Source organism: Leptonychotes weddellii, chromosome X, assembly GCF_054177405.1.
Source record: "Leptonychotes weddellii isolate Sample4059 chromosome X, ASM5417740v2, whole genome shotgun sequence".
Taxonomy (NCBI): domain Eukaryota; kingdom Metazoa; phylum Chordata; class Mammalia; order Carnivora; family Phocidae; genus Leptonychotes; species Leptonychotes weddellii.
Window position 1 is genome coordinate 75,435,172 of NC_138385.1, and position 19,501 is coordinate 75,454,672.

The 19,501-nt window shown below is 40.9% G+C and overlaps 1 long non-coding RNA gene across 2 annotated transcripts in view; it reads right to left on the reverse strand.

Annotated features, from left to right (window-relative positions):
* Positions 1 to 19,501, reverse strand: part of LOC115942664 (uncharacterized) — a 73,984-nt gene that overhangs the window by 51,303 nt on the left and 3,180 nt on the right. For both annotated transcript variants that reach the window (XR_014141357.1, XR_014141358.1), the window contains exon 3: positions 17,363 to 17,536. This is a non-coding gene — a long non-coding RNA (uncharacterized LOC115942664). The remainder of the gene's footprint in view (positions 1 to 17,362; positions 17,537 to 19,501) is intronic.

Sequence of the window (19,501 nt, forward strand, 5' to 3'; positions counted from 1 at the left end):
TTTTTTTTTTTTTTAAAGATTTTATTTATTTATTTGAGAGAGAGAATGAGATAGAGAGAGCATGAGAGGGGGTAGGGTCAGAGGGAGAAGCAGACTCCCTGCTGAGCAGGGAGCCCGATGCGGGACTCGATCCTGGGACTCCAGGATCATGACCTGAGCCGAAGGCAGTTGCTTAACCAACTGAGCCACCCAGGCACCCGTCGCTTTTTTTTTTTTTTGGAAAGATTTTATTTATTTATTTTAGAGGGAGAGGAAAAGAGATTGCGTGTGTGAGCAAGTGGGAGGGGCAGAGGGAGAGGGAGAGAGAATCTCAAGCAGACGCCACAGGGAGCAGGGAGGCTGATGTGGGCACAGTCGGTTAAGTGTCCGACTCTTGGTTTCCGCTCAGGTCATGATCTCCGGGTCGTGAGATGGAACTCCACATCAGGCTCTGTGCTCAGCGCGGGGTCTGCTTGAATTTCTCTCTCTCCCTCTCCCTTTGCCCCACACCCAAATCTCTCTCTCTCAAATAAGTAAATAAATCTTTAAAAAACCCCAATGAGTTAGAGGTGATTACTAAAAGGATAAAAGAGAACTCTGAAGAACACAGGAATAGCATTGCAGAGAGCAGCCATTATCTCTAGAGTTGAGGGAGTAGATCCGAGGACTTGAAAGAACACTGCCCCTTCCACCACCCTCAGGGTGGGACTCAGACCTTGGCACAGAGGGTGGGTTGCAGCCCACTGGATGGTGGAGAAGTCCTCTGAGGTATAGCAGGTCAAAGCTGGCCCACACCTGGCAGGCCCAGACTGGCAAACAGGGAGCTGCTCACCGGTGCTGGAGACCTGGGGCTAGTGAGCTAGGGCTGGCAAGCAGGGAGTTGCCTGTTGGGGTGCTGGGGAAATCCACTGGGCAGGGGGGTGCCACTGGGTCTCCTGTACACTGCTAGCAAGGGTGCCGCCTGCTTGGATTCTGGTGTAAATTGCCGAATGGTAGGCACCGCTTGGTCTCTTGCACACCACTGGCAGTTGCATGATAGATTCAGGAAAAGAAAACGCCCCAGACCAGAAAGATAAGCTCCTGCCTCTGCTATGCTCTACACTGTTCCTCCAGCACCCTCACCCGACAAAGCCTAACATTATACTATCCAGCTGAGGAGAAATGTTTACAAGGTCCGGTATCACAAAACAGGGCAAAGAAGGGTAGATTTAAAGCTTAAGAGCAATAAACTGATAATTGGTACATCAGGTTCTTCAGGAGGTATCACTGGACTGGGACTAATTTTTTACATTAGTTGTATAGTTTGGGATTACCAAACCATGTGGGTAGTATAAATTTGGACTTCAAACCCAGAAGAGGTATATTCTTGGAATTTTGATTTTTCAGGGAGACTCCCTCCCTTCAAAACTTCCCATATAGCATTGCCTACTCATAAAGGAGGCCTTAATCCTATGTGGCAGGGAATTATATAGCCATAATAATATTTATGCAAAAATACTTATATGTTTTAGTACTGAAAGTATTATGTTACAGATTAATTCAGATATCTGAAACCTATCTAGAACCCCTCACTGCTAACAATGCCAAATTCATTACATGGAACAAAAATCCATGGACAGAATAATAGAACATCTGAAAGAAATACAAGCACAAAACCAAGAACAACCATGAAAGAAAGCCAACTTCCCAAATGGAAGAAATAGCTAACATAGCAAACTAAAGAAGACTTTAAAATTAAGTATAATATCCCAGAGATATTTTAGACAAAAGTACATGAGAGAAAAGATATAACTAGAGCTTTTAGAAATGAAATAAACGACCATTGAAATTAAAAATTCAAGGGAGGGGCTAAAAAGAATAACAAACACACCTAGGAATGATATTAAAAATATTTACTGACTAGTATGACACAATTATCAAAAAATCAGAATATCCGCCTTAGAATAGTATGCCCTAACAATGTAAACCAGCTTAATTTCAGCCTTAAACACAGATGAAGATTGAGCCAGACAATTTTTTCAGAATACAATGCACAGGGGCAAAAAAATGAAAAGACATATCAAGAGACATGGAAAATAGATTCAGAAGTTTAAATACTCAGGGTGCCTGGGTGGCTCAGTCAGTTGGGTGTCTGCCTTCTTCAGCTCTGGTCGTAATCCCAGCATCCTGGGATCGAGCCCCGCATCAGGCCCTCTACTCAGTGGGGATCCTGCTTCTCCCTCTCCTTCTGACTACTTGTGCTCTCTCTCCCTGTCAAATAAATAAATAAAATCTTTTTAAAAAAGTTTAAATATTCACATGATTGTGATTCATGTAAAACAGAGATAGTGAGGGGCACTTGGGTGGCTCAGTCAGTTAAGCATCTGACTCCTGATCTCAGCTCAGGTCTTGATCTCAGGGTTGTCGAGTTCAAGTCTCATGTTGGGCTCCATGCTTGGTGTGCAGCCTACTTAAAAAAACAAACAAATAAAACCCCCCAAAACCCACAGAGATAGTGAAAGGAAAGGAATACAGAAATAATGAACAAGATATTATCAGAGTTCAAGATGTCAGTCTTTTGGCCACTAAATACACAAACACACATATGGATTTTTTATAAAATCCCCCACCTATATACATTATGGTGAAAACTGAGGTCTTATAATTTAAAGAAAATCCTAAAAGCATTCAGAGAAAAATTAACTGGTTACCTATACAGAAACCTATACAGAAATGAGAATAAAATTGGCAACCATGGATGCTATAAGACAGTATCTTGAAAGTTCTGAGGGAAAACATTTTGATCCTAGAATTTTATACCAAGCCTCAGTAGCATTCAACCTTGAGAGCTAAATGAAACATTTCTGTTTAGCACCTCTAAATTGTTTTTTCAGACCCTGACAATAGCAAAATTCCTCAGTGTCTAGACATGCAAACTATTTTTGAAAGAATTATTTGAAAATGTACTTTGTCAACATAAAAATGAGTCAAAAATTAAGAAAAAAGAAAACAAATCTGTGTCAATATTGCTGCATAGTGCAAAAAAAAAAAAAAATCAACAGTCCTACTAAATTCCCAGGTGATTTCTATGTGTGAGGAGCACAGGTAGCACAGGAAACTGCATGTTAGGGTTCTTGTTTTGTTGGGGTAGGGTTAGAGAAAAAGGTATAGGTATTTATTGATGGTTCATGTTTATAAAAAATACATTTAAATAATGTAACAGAAATGAAACAAACAGAACTACTCAGTAAGTTATTTGTAGCACTACATTTACATTATGTTCTCTTAGGTAGGTCCATCTGAAAATGGTCCCTCTATTCTTAGCATCTTTAATCTCAATTTGATAATGGGCTATTGGAAAATTAAGTAATAGCTAATATATATTGGGCAATTACTTTGTGCCAACACTGTTTTAAGTACTTTATATGTATTATCACATTTAAGCCTAATAAAAATAACTCTCTAAGATGGAGAAAGGGTCATTATTACTATTTTACTGGTAAGAAAATTGTGGTACAAGGTAGATATATAACTTGCTCAAATAAGCCAAGATTTGAACCCGGGCCATCTGGTTTCGAATCTCCTTATGTACTACTTTGCTGCCATACTGGCAGAGTCTTCAGCTTTACTTATTTATTTAATAACTTTGTAAGCACCTCTGAATTCCAAGGCAGTGAATGAGTAAAGGAGGGGAGCCTAGTTAGAGGTGAATAAGACTCTGTTCTTACTTTAATTTACCCTCTTGCAGCTAGTGGGTAAATAGAGAAAGCAGTATGGCATGGTTTTAAAAGAATGGATTTGGGCATCAGATAGAACTGGGGTTGAATCTTCACACTAGCATTTACAACGATGAGATTACTTCATTTTCCTAAGCTCCAGTTTCAACAACCATGGAATGAGAATAACAATAGTACCTACCTCACTGAGTGGTGGTGAAGATTGAGATGGTCTATGTAAAGAACTCAAGCCATTGTTATTTTAGGCAATAAGAACGTGTCTTTGGAGCCCACAAATTTTGAGCTGGGGAGATTAGGAAACACTTCATGGGAGAAATAATACTTGAGCTAGGTTTTGAAGAACAAGTAAGATGTTTAATATGTAGAAATGGGAAGAGGTCTATTCAGGCTGAGCTAACATTGCGAGCAAATGCATGGAGGCAGGAAATTAAATTGGGTCAGATCATACAGTACACTAAAGGAAATATTAGTAAATAAAGCTTGAACAGTGGCTTTGATTTGTATTTTGGGAAAATAAATGAAATGAGATTATGAACTCCAGGCAGACAGAACTTCTTTGATTTCCTCCTTAATTTTGCTACCCCGTGTCCCATGGAATAGAACTGAATAGCATAGAAGTTACATGCGTATCACATGTGTTGATGGGGTAACCCCATGTCTGTATCCATCTGCTTTTGCCCCCTCCTTGTGTCCATTCTAGAGGCTACAAAAAGCCTTGGTTTCCCAGTCTCCCTTGCAGCCAAGAGTGGCCATGCTTCACAGCCTGACTAATGAACGACAAGCAGAAATCTATTGGAGGGCTCCTGGGAGAGTCTGGCTTTATTTATTTATTTATTTTTAAGATTTATTTATTTATTTGACAGAGAGAGAGAGCACGCAGGGGGAGAAGCAGAGAGAGAATCCTCAAGCAGACTCCCCGATGAGTGCAGAGCCCAAGGTGGGGCTTGATCCCAGGACCCTGAGATCATGACCTGAGCTGAAATCAAGAATGGGCCACATAACTGACTGAGCCACCCACGCACCCCCAGAGTTTTGCTTTATAATGAAAAGGAGGACAAATATCCTGGGACCATCTCTTTTTCTCTACTTCATGCCATGTCTGGAGTTGCAGCAACCATCTTCTGATCATGAACTTATGGAGCAGAGAATCCTGATATAGTTAAGACATTAAACCAGTTCCTGGGGCACCTGGGTGGCTCAGCTGGTTAAGCATCCAACTCTTGGTTTCAGCTCAGGTCATGATCTCATGATCTCAGGGTTGTGGGATCAGGCCCCATGTCCAGCTCTACACTCAATGTGGAGTCTGCTTGTCCCTCTCCCTCTGCTCCCTCCCCCACACTCTGTCTCTCTAAAATAATAAATAAAATCTTAAAAAAAATTCCCCAGCAGCTGCAAATCTCCAGACACCTTGTTATGTGAGAAAAATGAACTCCCATCCATTGCTGGCCACATTGTTCTTGCACCCAGAATCATTCCTAGCTGATACAATGGAAGATATTCTGGCTTTAAGAATTTTAAAAATAAAGTAGAACTAGTTTTTACTCAGGCAGAGTTTTATTTATTCTGTTTTTCTCCGGTCAGTGCCCACAGTCCTAATGATTTTGAAACCTAATCTAGTATTTGGCTGAGGTCAGACCAGATCTGGGAAAGTCTGTAAATGGGCTGTGACAACTACATACCAGAGACAGATGGGTTTACTGTTAGGTGGCATTATTCATCAATACAGGTTTCTGCATGGGCCCTTAAATCTATTTATTATTTGTTCTATCTGCAAAAGTGTCCTGTTGTCAAAGAGAAAATACTCTGGCATTAAATAATGACCTACAGTATCAGAATAATTGAACACAACATACATAAAGTGGAAATAATTGACCAGTATGGAAATTCAGCATGACAGAACTGTTACTTTGCTGCAATGTAGTCTAACTTTTCTGCAGTGAAGAAATTGTCATGCAATGATTCCAGGGGATGATAAAAGCTTAACCCAGTATCAGATTTCAAGGTATAGATTTATCCACATATATTTTTATATCTTGGTGGCCTTCAAAATCAGATCGTTTGGGTTCAATATCATCTATACATACAAAATATATACTAAATATACAACACATACATTTCTGGTTGTTTGAGTCAGCAAAAAGATAAAACTGAAAAATTAAGAAAACACATATAAATGAAATTACTGAAGAATCAACAATCTCATAATATTTGGCAATCTTATTTTGTGCCTTTGGTTTAGTGAATGTTGCTATACCACTACCTATCTCTCGATAGTAACTAATTCAACAATCTTTTGATAACATTAGAGGAACTAATTTTGGCATCCTTCGTAAGTATCAAATAAAAACCAAAGTTATAATTCACATTTTCTTGAGGAGCATCATTTTCTCTCTAAACTTTGCTTTTAGCTTAGAGTTTCCTTCCCTTTTGGCTCATTCTCTCTTGTTCAAAAATCTCTAGAAATAATGGGCTACAGTTTTTTGAAGTAAAAATGAATCCTTTTATGAAAAAGATTTATTTATTTGAGAGAGGGAGAGAGAGAGAGAAAGAGCGTGCAAGTGGGGGTAAGGGGCAGGGGGAGAGAGAGAAAGAATCCTCAAGCAGACTCCCCGGTGAGTGCAAAGCCCGAGGTGGGACTCGATTCCAGGACCCTGAGATCATGACCTGAGCTGAAATCAAGAGTCAGACACTTAACCACCTGAGCCACCCAGGTGCCTAGTGAAAGTGAATTCTATACAAATATTTCCATTGGTTTATGGGAGAGGTAGTCACCACCGGTCTCAAGCATCCTTACATTGCCTTGCTAAGTGTTCCACACTAAGGCCATCCCCTGATACTGACTAGTTTCTATAGTCACATATACAGTAAGGTTAGTCAGGGTGACCAAAAGATGACTACGATGTGATGGTTTGCTCCCTGGAATGGGGAACAGGCTTGTTTGATGCTTGCTACAAAACATGCCGAGTTCTCGATGAGTTCCTCAGCCGTGGCACAATCCACTATGCATGTAGCCTCTCATGTCACATCGGGAGACTTGGGGACACAGGAACTGGCACTGCTATGCTGATGCTCCTACTGTTTGCTGTGCTGGAATAAAATGTCTCATTGTGATTTACTGAATCTTGTTGCCTACTTTTTTGACATCTGTGGAAGTAGGAGTTTTACTCTGTTAGCCCCCATCAGCCTACCAAAAACAAACCTATAGTGTAACAAAATCAGGTTAATCAACCCACTGCAATGAGGGAGATCACATCAGAGGAACCATGAGACATTTTATCAAATGAAGGATAAGATAGAGGCATTATAGGATTTGGGGGGAGGGTGGAGTTTAGGTGAAATTTAAATGAAGCCGTAGGCTCAAAGCAAGGCTATGTGTAAAGGGACCAAAATCAGCTCTAAGCTGCAATGTAAACCCCTGGATTCCTTGGAATCTACCAAGTTAGGATATATGTACAATGTTGAATCCAGAACCCCTCCCTGAAGCTTTGCACCTACGGTAATAATTGCAGCTGTTTCTCTAGATCAAAGTGACTTAAATTCTCCAGGCAAGAACGGGATGTTGTATTTTTAAAGATATATTTTGAAAAAGCCAAGTTTCTGATAGTCTATGATTTTAGAGAATAAAGTTTCTCAGTGAGTATGGCAGCAGTAGTCACCCAAAGAAGGTGGTTATTATGACATTTTATACCTATAGCATGTCTTTGGGAGAAATATTACTTCCTGTTAACTGTGCAATCATAATTTTTAAATGGAAAATTCAGTTATATATATTTTTAAACCACAGTAATAATTAACAGTGGCTGTTTTTAGGAATTTAAACTTAAAAAAATAAACTTTTTTCAAAATTATTTAAGAGTTTGATATAAGTACAAAAAGTAAAAAGAATATTTTGAGTTTAACAAAATATGTTCTACGATTTTTAAATAAGTCATAACAGAAACCCTCTGTTAGCAGAGAATTAGTTGGTGGTTTTACAAAAAAAAAAAAAAACCAGAACAAAAAAAACTAATTTTTTCTATTCTTGGTCAATGGACATTTGGGTTTGTTTTCATCTTTCAGCTATTGGGAATAGTGCTGCTGTGAACATCCGTGTACAAGTAATTATATACCCACTTTCAATTCTTTTTGGATATTTACCTAAGAGTGGAATTGCTGGGTCATATGGCAATAGTTAGCTTAGCTTTTTTGAAGACCAACCAAACTGTTTTCCACAGGAGCTGTGCCAATTTACATTGCCACCATCGACGCCCTGTGGGGCCCCAATACTCCACATCCTCACCAACACTTGCTATTTTCTGTTTTGTTTTGTTTTTTAAAGATTTTATTTATTTCTTTGACAGAGAGAGACACAGTGAGAGAGGGAACACAAGCAGGGGGAGTGGGAGAGGGAGAAGCAGACTTCCCGCTGAGCAGAGAGCCGGATGAGGGACTCGATCCCAGGACCCTGGGATCATGACCTGAGCCGAAGGCAGACGCTTAACGACTGAGCCACCCAGGCGCCCCTAAAAATTTATTTTTTTTAGAGATAGAGTGCAAGCTTGAGTGGGGGAGGGGCAGAGGGCGAGGGCAAGAGAGACTCTTAAGCAAGCTCCATGCTCAGCACAGAGCCTGACATGGGGCTCAATCTCACAATCCTGAGATTATGACCTGAGCTGAATCAAGAGTCAGACGCTTAAATGACTGAGCCACCCAGGTGCCCCTGTATTTTCACTTTCCTGATAATGTCTTTTGATGTGGGAAAGTTTCTAATTCTGATGCAGTCCACTGTATCTCCTTTTTCTTTCACTGTTTGTGCTTTTGGTATCATAATTTAAGAGTCCGTTGCCAAATCTAGGGTAATGAAATTTTTATCCCTATGTTTTCTTCTAAGGGTTTTATAGTTTTAGCTTTTACATTTAGGTCTTTGATCCATTTTTGAATTAACTTCTATACACAGTATAAGGTAAGGCTCCAATTGCATTCTTTTGCATGTGGATATCCAGTTGTCTGGCACCATTTGTCGAAGAGACAATTCCTTCCTCATTGAACGGCCTTGGCACTCTTGTCAAAAACCAGTCAGCCACAGATACACAGGTTTATTTCTGAATTCTCAGCTCTAATCCATTGATCTACACTGTTGCTTGCTTGTTCAGTGACTTTTCTAAACTATTTTTGTAAAGTCTGTATTCTTTGTCACATGTGGCTACCTAAGCCTCTGTTCTGTTAGCTTTGTGATCAGTTAGTGTTTTGACAGTTTCCTTAAATACCAAAAGAGAAGAAAGAGGAAGAAAAGGGAAGGAGGAAGAAGAGAAGGAGAACAAGGAAAAGGGGAAGAAGGAAGGAAAAAGAAAAAAATAAACTACTCTCCCAGTTTTCATGGATTGGCTCAATATGGGAGCACTTCTCCAATGCTTAGCCAGGCTCATTTGCAACCCTGCCTTAGCCTTCACATCCTGCTTTCGTGGAGGCTGTAGTCCAGCTGGAGGCAAAAGCTTAGGGTCTTTGAGGTTCTTCTGAGCTTGTATCCGGTCCTGGGCAAACATGTGGCCTTCTTGATTCCCAAGTATATGTGGGAGCTTCTAAAAGTCCGTATTTCCCCATGTATCTTCTTTCCTGATCTCTTCCTTACTAGGCTTTATGGTCTGTTTGTCATCCTGACTGTTGTCCCTTGCCCCCAGGCTGCTACAGCCAATCCGTAGGCCTCTAAATGCTTTGGGCAAAAGCTGTTCAGGAAGCTGCCAGTGGTCCAGGAATGCTCCAAGTTGCCAGAAACAAAGATAAACGTTGTGCAGGTCCTTCAGAGAGCCACCAGACAAGTCTAAACCCACAACCACAATTATTTGAGAATAAGGTCCATATTGCTCTCTTAGGCACTAGCAACCTGCACCCAGAGTATGAGCTGCTGTCCTCATGGGTGCTGCCAATCTAGGGCATGGGAGACCATAAGTGGGCAATTTAAAATGCACTGTGCTCTCTTTCCATAACTCAGCAGCTGTTGTCTTCACCAAGCCTTCCTCTGGTTGTTTTAATTGTTTGACTAGATTCTAGAGTTTTGCAAAAGTTGATTCTGATAGTTTTTGTCAGCTCATTAGTTGCTTCTGCGGAAGGATGCAGCCCTGGAGTTCTCTGATTCTGCAATGTTCAGTGACATCACTCCTTAATATACCTTCATATGAATGTGTTTGAATGTAAATATATAGCAATGTAAATAGACAATAAAATTAAAGGCTTTAATTTTAAGAAATAGTGTTAACATATTAAAATGTATTTTTTAAGATTTTATTTATTTAATTATTTATTTAGAGCAAGTGGGAGGAGGGGCAGAGGGAGAGGGAGAGAGAATTTCAAGCAGACTCCGAGCTGAGCACGGAGCCCAACATGGGGCTCAATCTCACGACCCTGAGATCATGACCTGAGCTGAAATCAAGAGTTGGACACTTAACCAACTGAGCCACCCAGGCGCCCCTTAAAATAGGTATTACATTGAAATCACTATTTTAATAAACTAGCAATTTCCTTAAGTAACAAATAAATCATATCTATTTTCCTGCATGCATATTCATATTTTATATAATTATTATATTGTATATAGTATAATTATTTTTATTATCTCCTTTAATCTACACAGTCAACTTTTGTTTTCTCCAGACCCAGAGAAAACTAATAGACAGGAAATCAAGAACCTCTAGCTAATTTTCCCTGCATACACTTTTTAGATTATATTAATAAATTTTAATGGGGAAAAATAAGGACATGATCTAAAGCACTGGAATGTTCCATTAACTCACAACAGTTTTATAACTTACAAGAATGAGAGTAAATTGAAACTACATTTAGTGACCAAAGTTTTATATATTTTTGTACTTAGAAATTGTCCAAGTATCCAATGATTATTTGTCAATGAATTCAATCTAACGTTTAAAACCTAACCAGATATTAACTAAAGATCTGGATAAAAGATGTCTGTTAAACTGTAATCTGGTGAAACACCATTTTTTATTTTGTAATCTTTAATATTTTGTGCAATGAAAATGTATTTGTTCCATAAGACCAATATAGGAAATTTAGGAAGTTTAAATAATGAGAAGTTTGGCCTTAGTTGCATAAACTAGAACACTGACTTGCATTAATTTTACAGACTAAAACCAAGAGAAGACATTCTTCTTACCTGTAATTATAGTAAAAAAGGCCACGATTTACTTTTCGTGTTTTTTAAAGTGAAAGAAACACAGTTTATTTTCTTTTTTTTCTTCCTCATAGACATTTATAACTATCTGTATTAGATATTCCTAGAATATGCACCTAATGACAAAATAATTTTTATTATTATCTTTAAAATTTCCCAAGTGAGGCAGAGAAAAACTGTAAAAGGAAAGAAGGAGCCAGTTTCAGAATGAAGTTAGCACTGTAAAAGCTAAACACCCATTTTGACATACGGTTATATACACCTTCCCACAAGAGTCATTAGAGGTGTTTTAACCAGTAACTTGGGGCCTTGATAATTTTATCAAGTCATACCGCTGAATAGTCAGTACTTGCTAATACACAGTGTATGGAAAAATAATGTGATTTCTCTTTTTCAGACAGGATAGTCTCCTCGTGAGTTTTTTTCCTTTTGTTCTAAAGCACCTCTCAGATGAACAATCTTATTTATGTCAAAGTTACCTAAGGTGGGCACTACAATTCCAAATTATCCTCAGGGAAGTTATGCCAGAAGTTAGTATGTTTATTAGCAAACAACTCCCTGAGAAATTACCTGACGCTCAGTTAAACATAAAAATATCACTCACAAATGACTTGGGCCCTTAACTCTAATAATGTTAAGTCACCTCAACTGCTCACTGGAAAAATCAGCAGCTTCCTGGAGGGCAGAATATTTACAAAGATCTCTCCCAAGGCCAATTTCTCACAAGTTCTCAGACAACATACAAGATGATAGACAGGAAGAACACAGAGGATAGTATTAAAAGACATATTTCAGGGGTGCCTGGGTGGTTCAGCTGGTTAAGCATTCTGCCTTTGGCTTGGGTTGTGATCCCAGGGTCCTGGGATCAAGCACCACGTGGGGCTCCCTGCTCATCGGGGAGTCTGCTTCTTCCTCTCCTTCCGCCTCTCCCCCAACCCCCTGCTTGTGCTCTCTCTCTCTCAAGTAAATAAATCCTTTTTTTAAAAAAAAAAAAGACATATTTCATCAGAGGACACCAAAGTCTGATCGGAACTCTAAAATCCCAGGATGGGATAACAAATCTGACACCAAAGGGCCAAAGAGATCATCAGAGTCCAGATTCAGTGCAAAACCCATACTATCGGGATAGAAATGCCTCAAGTAGGGGAGATACAAGGGGCTGCAGACGTGCACATTTTACGGAGTGAAGGGCCCTGGTCCAGAGCAGTGAGGGTCCTGACCCTACCTTGGTAGAAACCCCAAATTATCCTAGCCTACTCAGCTTAAGATCACCAGGGACAAACCTGTAGTCCAACAAAAATCAGTTTTTGTTGAGCCATTGTGGTGAGGACACCTGGGACCGCTTTGGCTAATGAGTGGAGAGCTGTTGAAAACCTGGCCGGTATGTCTGAGCCTGAGTGCTGTCGGTGCTCCAGACTGACTACAAAATGGACAGAATGAAAGCCCCCATGATGAGCCCTTCACTTCAGAGAATGGCTGAAAGGATGTGGTCTGCCCCACCCCCACGTTGGGTGGAAGACCCCACTATCTTTGCTTTTAGTACTTGGAGGCCCTCAGTGGTAGGCGGTGATGACACTGAGCCAAAAAATGCCTGGGATAAAGATGGGCAGCCCAAACAAGGCAAAGACTCTGCAGTGCAAGACAAAACTAGGAAGGGAATATCAAACTCCCTTCAAAGGGACCCATAAGGCAATGTGGATATGGCTGTTCAAGCAGGGGCTACCCACAGAGGAGATCGATAGGGTGAGGGAGGACCAAAGAAATTTGGTCCGGATATTGAGCCATGGGAGGAGGGGCAGCAGACAGTGAGCTGTCCACCCAGCTGGAATGGGGAGTGCCTCTATGAAACCAGATTCCTCCACAGAAATCATTCTCTCTACTGGAAGAACTAAGAAGCCAAGTGGCTGACTTACAACAAATTCCTCCTTCAGCACTTTTACTGCTTGACTGTCAACTTTGTATTCTGATTTAACTGCCTTTAAGGAGAAAGGGGACTGAGGATGGGGGTTGAGGTTTCTCCACTCCCAGGGCAGACCAGAGGCCTTAATCTCTAATGAGGGCACAGTGAGGTGAAGGGAGGGCAAGGAAGCAGGATAAAAATTTTTATGACTCACTCAATTACCAGTGCTCGTTCACAGCCATGCATTCACCTGGCCAAAATGGGAAATGAATATGAGGAAGGGAATTAACTGTAACCATCTGAGTCTTGGTTTTTGGACCCTTGTTGTACACCTTTGGCAAAGGGAGACTGCTTCTGCTCGGAGGCATCCCAGGGGGTTCTGGACTTGCTGCCACCCTGACACCTACCCACGACATTCCATTTGCAAAACAGCTACTGGTCTGCTATTGGGCAGGCACTTGGAGAGACTGAGCATCTCACCCAGTACCTCCGGGTTACACTGCACCTAGATATTCTCATCTTAGGTTGGCTCTACTCAATGCTAACAGAGTCAGAAAGGCACAGTAGTCTTTTCTTATTTAATGAAAATGGCACGCCTAGTCCCATAGGTGTGTCCTCCTCACATGAAGATATTGTGGCCACAGCTTTAGGGGCCATGGTAGCCCCCCACTCCTAGATCACTCATAGGGGCAGCCTCCAGCTACGTAGCCACTAGCAGAGTGTCCTTGAGGATGCTTGGGCTTGGCTTACTGATGGCTCAGCCAAACTAAAAGCTGATGGTGTGTCCTGGGCGGCAGCAGCTGTCCAGCCCCAAACATGTGGTAAGGACTGGCTCAGTACAATGGGTCAAACTGAAAGCCATCACTCTTGCCCTAGGCAGTACTGCTGAGGACCACCCACGTTATATTTTTCCTGACTCTTGGGCTGTGGCTTAATGCCCTAGCTCTCAGGTCAGGCACCCGGATGACGACTGACTGGTATAGCAAAGACAACCCTCTGTGGGGCTGTGAACTTGAAAAAGCCATTGCTACAGCCCAACAGGACATCTATGTAGCCCATGTGGACACTTGTAGAAAGGGTCCACACCCAGGAGAGACTGAATGCAGCCATATGGCTTATCAGGCTTCCAAGGGAACATCCTTTGGAACAGCTGAGTAGAGAAGGTCAGTACTGAAAGGGTGGGAGCAACGGGAGACTGGGTACTCCATATTTATGATTCTACCCGGACAATCTCTAGTCCCTCCTCTTTTTTCTCCTCTGGTCCTAGTGCCTGGGAAGCCTGGCTGGTTTCATCTTAAGGTGGCAGTCAGACCACAGGGGGAAGGTGACTACAGTCTTTGCTTCTGCTACAACTTGGTTTCAGTTGTTGGGGGTGGAAGAGCACTGACCATGAGGAGAACAATCAGTTGGTGACATTCATGAGCCCTAGAGTGTCGCTCCAGTGGCCTGCTTGATGACAGGGGACATCACGGTCCCACCAAGTTCTACCATGGTGCCCATCTGAAATGGAAGAAGGTCTGGGTGGAGGTGGGAGTTAGCTGAGTGAAGAGAGACGTAGTGGCTACTGACTTAGACCAAATGAACTAGGTGGCCATGGAAAGGGAACAATAACCCTGATACCTGATGATGGGATACCTTCATCCCTACAAGGTGTGTGTGTGTGTGTTCGGGGGGAAGGAGTGGGAACATGGAATGCTTTCTCTGTCCCCTTCACCCAGCACTGCAGCATCACAAAACAGTCACATGGTTCATGTGAGTCAAGCAGCAGCTGCAAGTGACACTATGACCCTGCTGCTGGGTTTGTCATCTCATCCCTGCGCTATGAACTCATCTGGGCTTGGCCACATTGGAACTATTCTGCTGTGCCGGACACCCTCAGGATGGCAGGGCTATTCAGCTAACAAAAAAGCAGGACTGCTCAGCTGGGCCTGACATCTCAGCTCTCTCCTCACGCATTCACCAGTGCAATCTTGTTTCATTCTGACTGCTAAGAGTTAAGGCACTGAAGTGGGCCCCAGGGTTTCTCAGTTATGATGCAGCTCACTGAGCACAGGGTCTCCATCTGGGCCCATCACATCATGCCACAGGACTTGGGGGCATAAGAACCAGAGCTATCATGGTGGTGCCCCTGCTGTCTGCTGCGCTGAGGCTCACTCTGATCATATGGTCTACTTTTAGCACCAATGGATGGCAGGTTTACTCCTAACGATCCAGAGGGCGGGGTTCTTCCCTAACAAAGATAGAAGAAGGCAAGATAAGATTTTTATCTCTCTCTTTTTAAAAAAGATTTTATTTATTTATTTGACAGAGAGAGACACAGCAAGAGAGGGAACACAAGCAGGGGCAGAGGGAGAAGGAGAAGCAGGCTTCCTGTGGAGCAGAGAGCCCGATGCGGGGCTCGATCTCAGGACCTGAGCCAAAGGTAGATGCTTAACGACTGAGCCACCCAGGCGCCCCAGATTTTTATCTCTTAATGAAGAATATAACTATATTCTAAATGGGTTCCTTCTTCCTTTTATTTCTTTTTCCTTTGTTCACCCATTAGAAATCAGTTATTTAAAAGATAATGAATTTTACAAAGAGGTATCTGTACCCCCATGTTCACTGTGGCATTATTCACAATAGCCAAGACATGGAAACAACCTAAGTGTCTGTTGATGAATGAATGGATTAAAAAAATGTGGTATCTATTTATCTATCTACACACACACACGCACACACACACACAGGAATATTATTCAGCCATAAAAAAGAAGGAAACCCTGCCATTTGGATAAAACTTTGATGGCAATAGGCTAAGTAAAGTAAGTCAGACATAGAAAGACAAAGATCATACTATATGGTCACACTTACATGTGGGAATCCAAAAAAGCCAAACTCATAGAAACAAAGAGTAGATTGGTGTTTGCCAGGGGCTGGGGGTGGGGGACACGGGGAGATGTTAGTCAAATGTTATAAACCTCCAGTTATAAAATGAGTAAGTTCTGGGGATCTAGTATACAGCATGGTGACCATAGTTAACATGTGTTGTATATCTGAAAGTTGCTAAGAGAGTAGATCTTAAATGTTCTCACCACAAAATTTTTTAAAAAAGTAACTGTAAGGTGAAAAAAAAGACATTGAATTTTAGCACAGCTAGAAATTTTTAAGATTATACATTTGGAGGGGAGCCTGGGTGGCTCAGTTGGTTAAGCGACTGCCTTCGGCTCAGGTCATGATCCTGGAGTCTCGGGATCGAGTCCCGCATTGGGCTCCCTGCTCAGTGGAGAGCCTGTTTCTGCCTCTCTCTCTGCCTGCCTCTCTGCCTACTTGTGCTTTCTCTCTGTGTGTCAAATAAATAAATAAAATCTTAAAAAAAAAAAGATTATACATTTGGATAAGTTTTTGTTTGTTTGTTTGTTTTTAGAGCTCCTTGCAAACATTCTTATTTCAAGGCCTGAAACCAAAGTTGTTAAAATATTTGACACTTTCATGTCTTTTATAAGCAGGTATAATTTTAGGTTTCCTGGTAGTTTTTTTAATGTTAAACACTCTATAAATTACACAAATGTTTTAAAAATCTGAAAGATGGGGTGCCTGGGTAGTTCAGTCAGTTAAGCGTCTGACTTAGGATGAGGTCATGGTCTCAGGGTCCAGGGATCAAGCCCCATATCTGGCTCCCCGCTCAGCAGGGAGTCTGCTTGTCTCTCTCCCTCTGCCCCTCCTCCCGCTTACGCTCTCTCTGTCTCTCTCTCAAATAAAGTTTTTTAAAAATCCAAAAGATTAAATATATACTTAATTTATCACATATATTACATATTATATATATTACATATATATTAAATATACATATATATTTTTAAAGATCTTATTTATTTGAGAGAGAGAGAGAGAGAGAGAGAGGGAGCACAAGCAGGGGGAGCTGCAGAGGGAGAAGGAGAAGCAGACTGCCTGCTAAGCAGGGAGCCTGATGAGGGACTCAATCCCAGGACCCCAGGATCATGACCTGAGCCAAAGGCAGACCTTAACCGACTGAGCCATCCAGGTGCCCCTTAAATATATATTTAATTTATTATATATTATATATATATATATATATATTTTAAAAGCTGTTGGTTAGGAAAGAAAAAAATCTGGACCTTTAGTTGACTACCCATTTTCAATTATTCAAAACTTTTTACTATGCATATTCTCACACCTACAGAAGAGAAGGAATAGAGGATAAGGAACTTCCATGTATCCATCATCAACTTTAATAATTCTCAACATGTTGCCAATCGTATTTCATCTACCTCCGCCCACTTTTTTTCCCAGAGTGTTTTCATAGAAATCCTAGACACTTCATTTCACATGTAAATATATGTAAATCAATCTTAATACCAAATAAAGGAATGCAATATAAATAGAACTACAATGTACAGATGAAGGAATATACCTGTGCCATTCATTCATTAAAGCCAGATAGCTAGGCACACTATGCTAGGTGCTGGGGCTATCAGAGAGAGCTACATGAGTACAGGAAAAGACAGTAAGTTCAGAGGTTATTAGGTGAAAAAACAAATGCAAGAATTATTACTCCTAAGTGATGATGATGGTAATAGTTAATATTTATAGATCACTTACTGTTTGCAAATGTTAACTCATTAATTCTTCACAATCATCCTCTGAGGTAAATACTATTATTACAGATGAGGAAATTGAGACCCAAGAATTGAAATAACTTGCTGGAGAGCATTCAGATGGTAAGTGGTCAAGCTAGGATTTTAACCTAAGTGGTCTGATTCCAGAGGCTGTGTTCTAAGGAAAAAAAAAAAAAAGAGAGAGAGACACAGAGAGAAGACTACTTTAATCTTCTGGTAAAAACAATGCTATTTATTCACCAAACCATTTCATTTTCTACCTAGGCACACAAGAAGACTGTTATTTCCCAGCTCCCTAGCCTTTATTTTAAAAAGAATTTATTGGGGTGCCTGGGTGGCTCAGTCGTTAAGCGTCTGCCTTCGGCTCAGGTCAGGATCCCAGGGTCCTGGGATCGAGCCCCATGTTGGGCTCCCTGCTCAGCAAGAAGCCTGCTTCTCCCTCTCCCACTCCCCCTGCTTGTGTTCCCTTTCTCGCTGTGTGTCTCTGTCAAATAAATAAATAAAATCTTATAATAAATAAAAAATAAAAAGAATTTATTATTGGGGTGCCTGGGTGGCTCAGTTGGTTGAGTGTTTGACTGTTGGTTTCAGTTCAGGTCATGGTCTCGGGGTCCTGAGATCAAGCCCTGCATCTGTCTCTGCACTTAGTGCAGAGTCTGCTTGTCCCTCTCCCTCTGCTCCTCTCCCCACTCTCTCTAAAATAAATAATAAAATCTTAAAAAAAAAATTTATTATTGAAGTATAGTTGATATACCATGTTATATTAATTTCAGGGGCACAACATAGTGATTTAACAATTTTATACGTTAAGCTGTGCTCCCCACGGTAAGGGTAGTCAACATCTGTCTCCATATAACATTATTATATTATTATTGACTACATTCCCTATGCTGTACTTTTCATCTCTGCAATTTATAACTGGAAATTTGTACCTCTTAATCCCCTTCACCTATTTCACCCATCCCTCACTCCCTGGCCCTCACTGCAGCATTATTTATAATAACCAAGTTATGGAAGTAACCTAAGTGTTCATTGATAGATGAATGGATAAATAAGATGTGGTATATATACAATGGAATATCACCTAGGCATAAAAAAGAATAAGGTTTTGCCATTTAAAACAACATGGATGGATCCAGCTCCTAGCCTTTAAAAGGGCCATGTGACTAATTCTGGCTAATGGAATTTGGGTGGACATAAAAAAATCTCCCGGTTAGAGTGATGGCTTCCCAAGGTAGGAGCCTGAATCTCTGGGTTATTACTTAGAGCTTAGGGTAGTATGGGCCTCTCCATCAGGTACATCTTTCCTGAACTTTGTGAGCACGAGAAATAAACTCTTACTGTGTTAAGTCACTGAGATTTGGGGGTTTGTTATGGCAGCCTGTGTAAATTATACTAATAGAAACACTTTAATTTAAACTTTAACAAATTATGAAATCTTTAAACATACTGAAAAGTACAGAATATATTAACAATCATCTCTCCCTACCCAGATTTAATAGATATTAATATTGTCACATTTCCTTCAGGTATTTCTTCCGTAAACCCATTAAATATAACAAATAGCTAATAACCAATAATGCACCACTCATCCCTCATCCCTCCCTGTAACTACCACCCTGAAAGTGCTGTCATCCTCATTTACATTTTTTACTTTGACTACAATATATGAAATTATAGAGTGTTATTTCGTGTGCTTCAAAAATGGACAGAAGTAAGAAACAAAACAAATGAGCGAAGGAAAAAAAGAGAGAAAGAGAGAGACAAAGCAAGAAACAGACTCTCAAGTATAGAGAACAAACTGATGGTTACCAGAGGAGAGGTGGTTGGGGGGGAGGGATGGATAAAATAAGTGACGGGGAGTAAGGAGTGCACTTGTCACAATGAGCTCATATAAAATGTATAAAATTGTTGAATCACTATACTGTACGCCTGAAAATAATATAATAGTGTATGTTAACTATACTGGAATTTAAATTAAATTTAAAAAAATAAAAAAACAGGGGCGCCTGGGTGGCTCAGTCGTTAAGCATCTGCTTTCGGCTCAGGTCAGGATCCCACGGTCCTGGGATCAAGTCCCGCATCGGGCTCCCTGCTCGGCCGGAAGCCTGCTTCTCCCTCT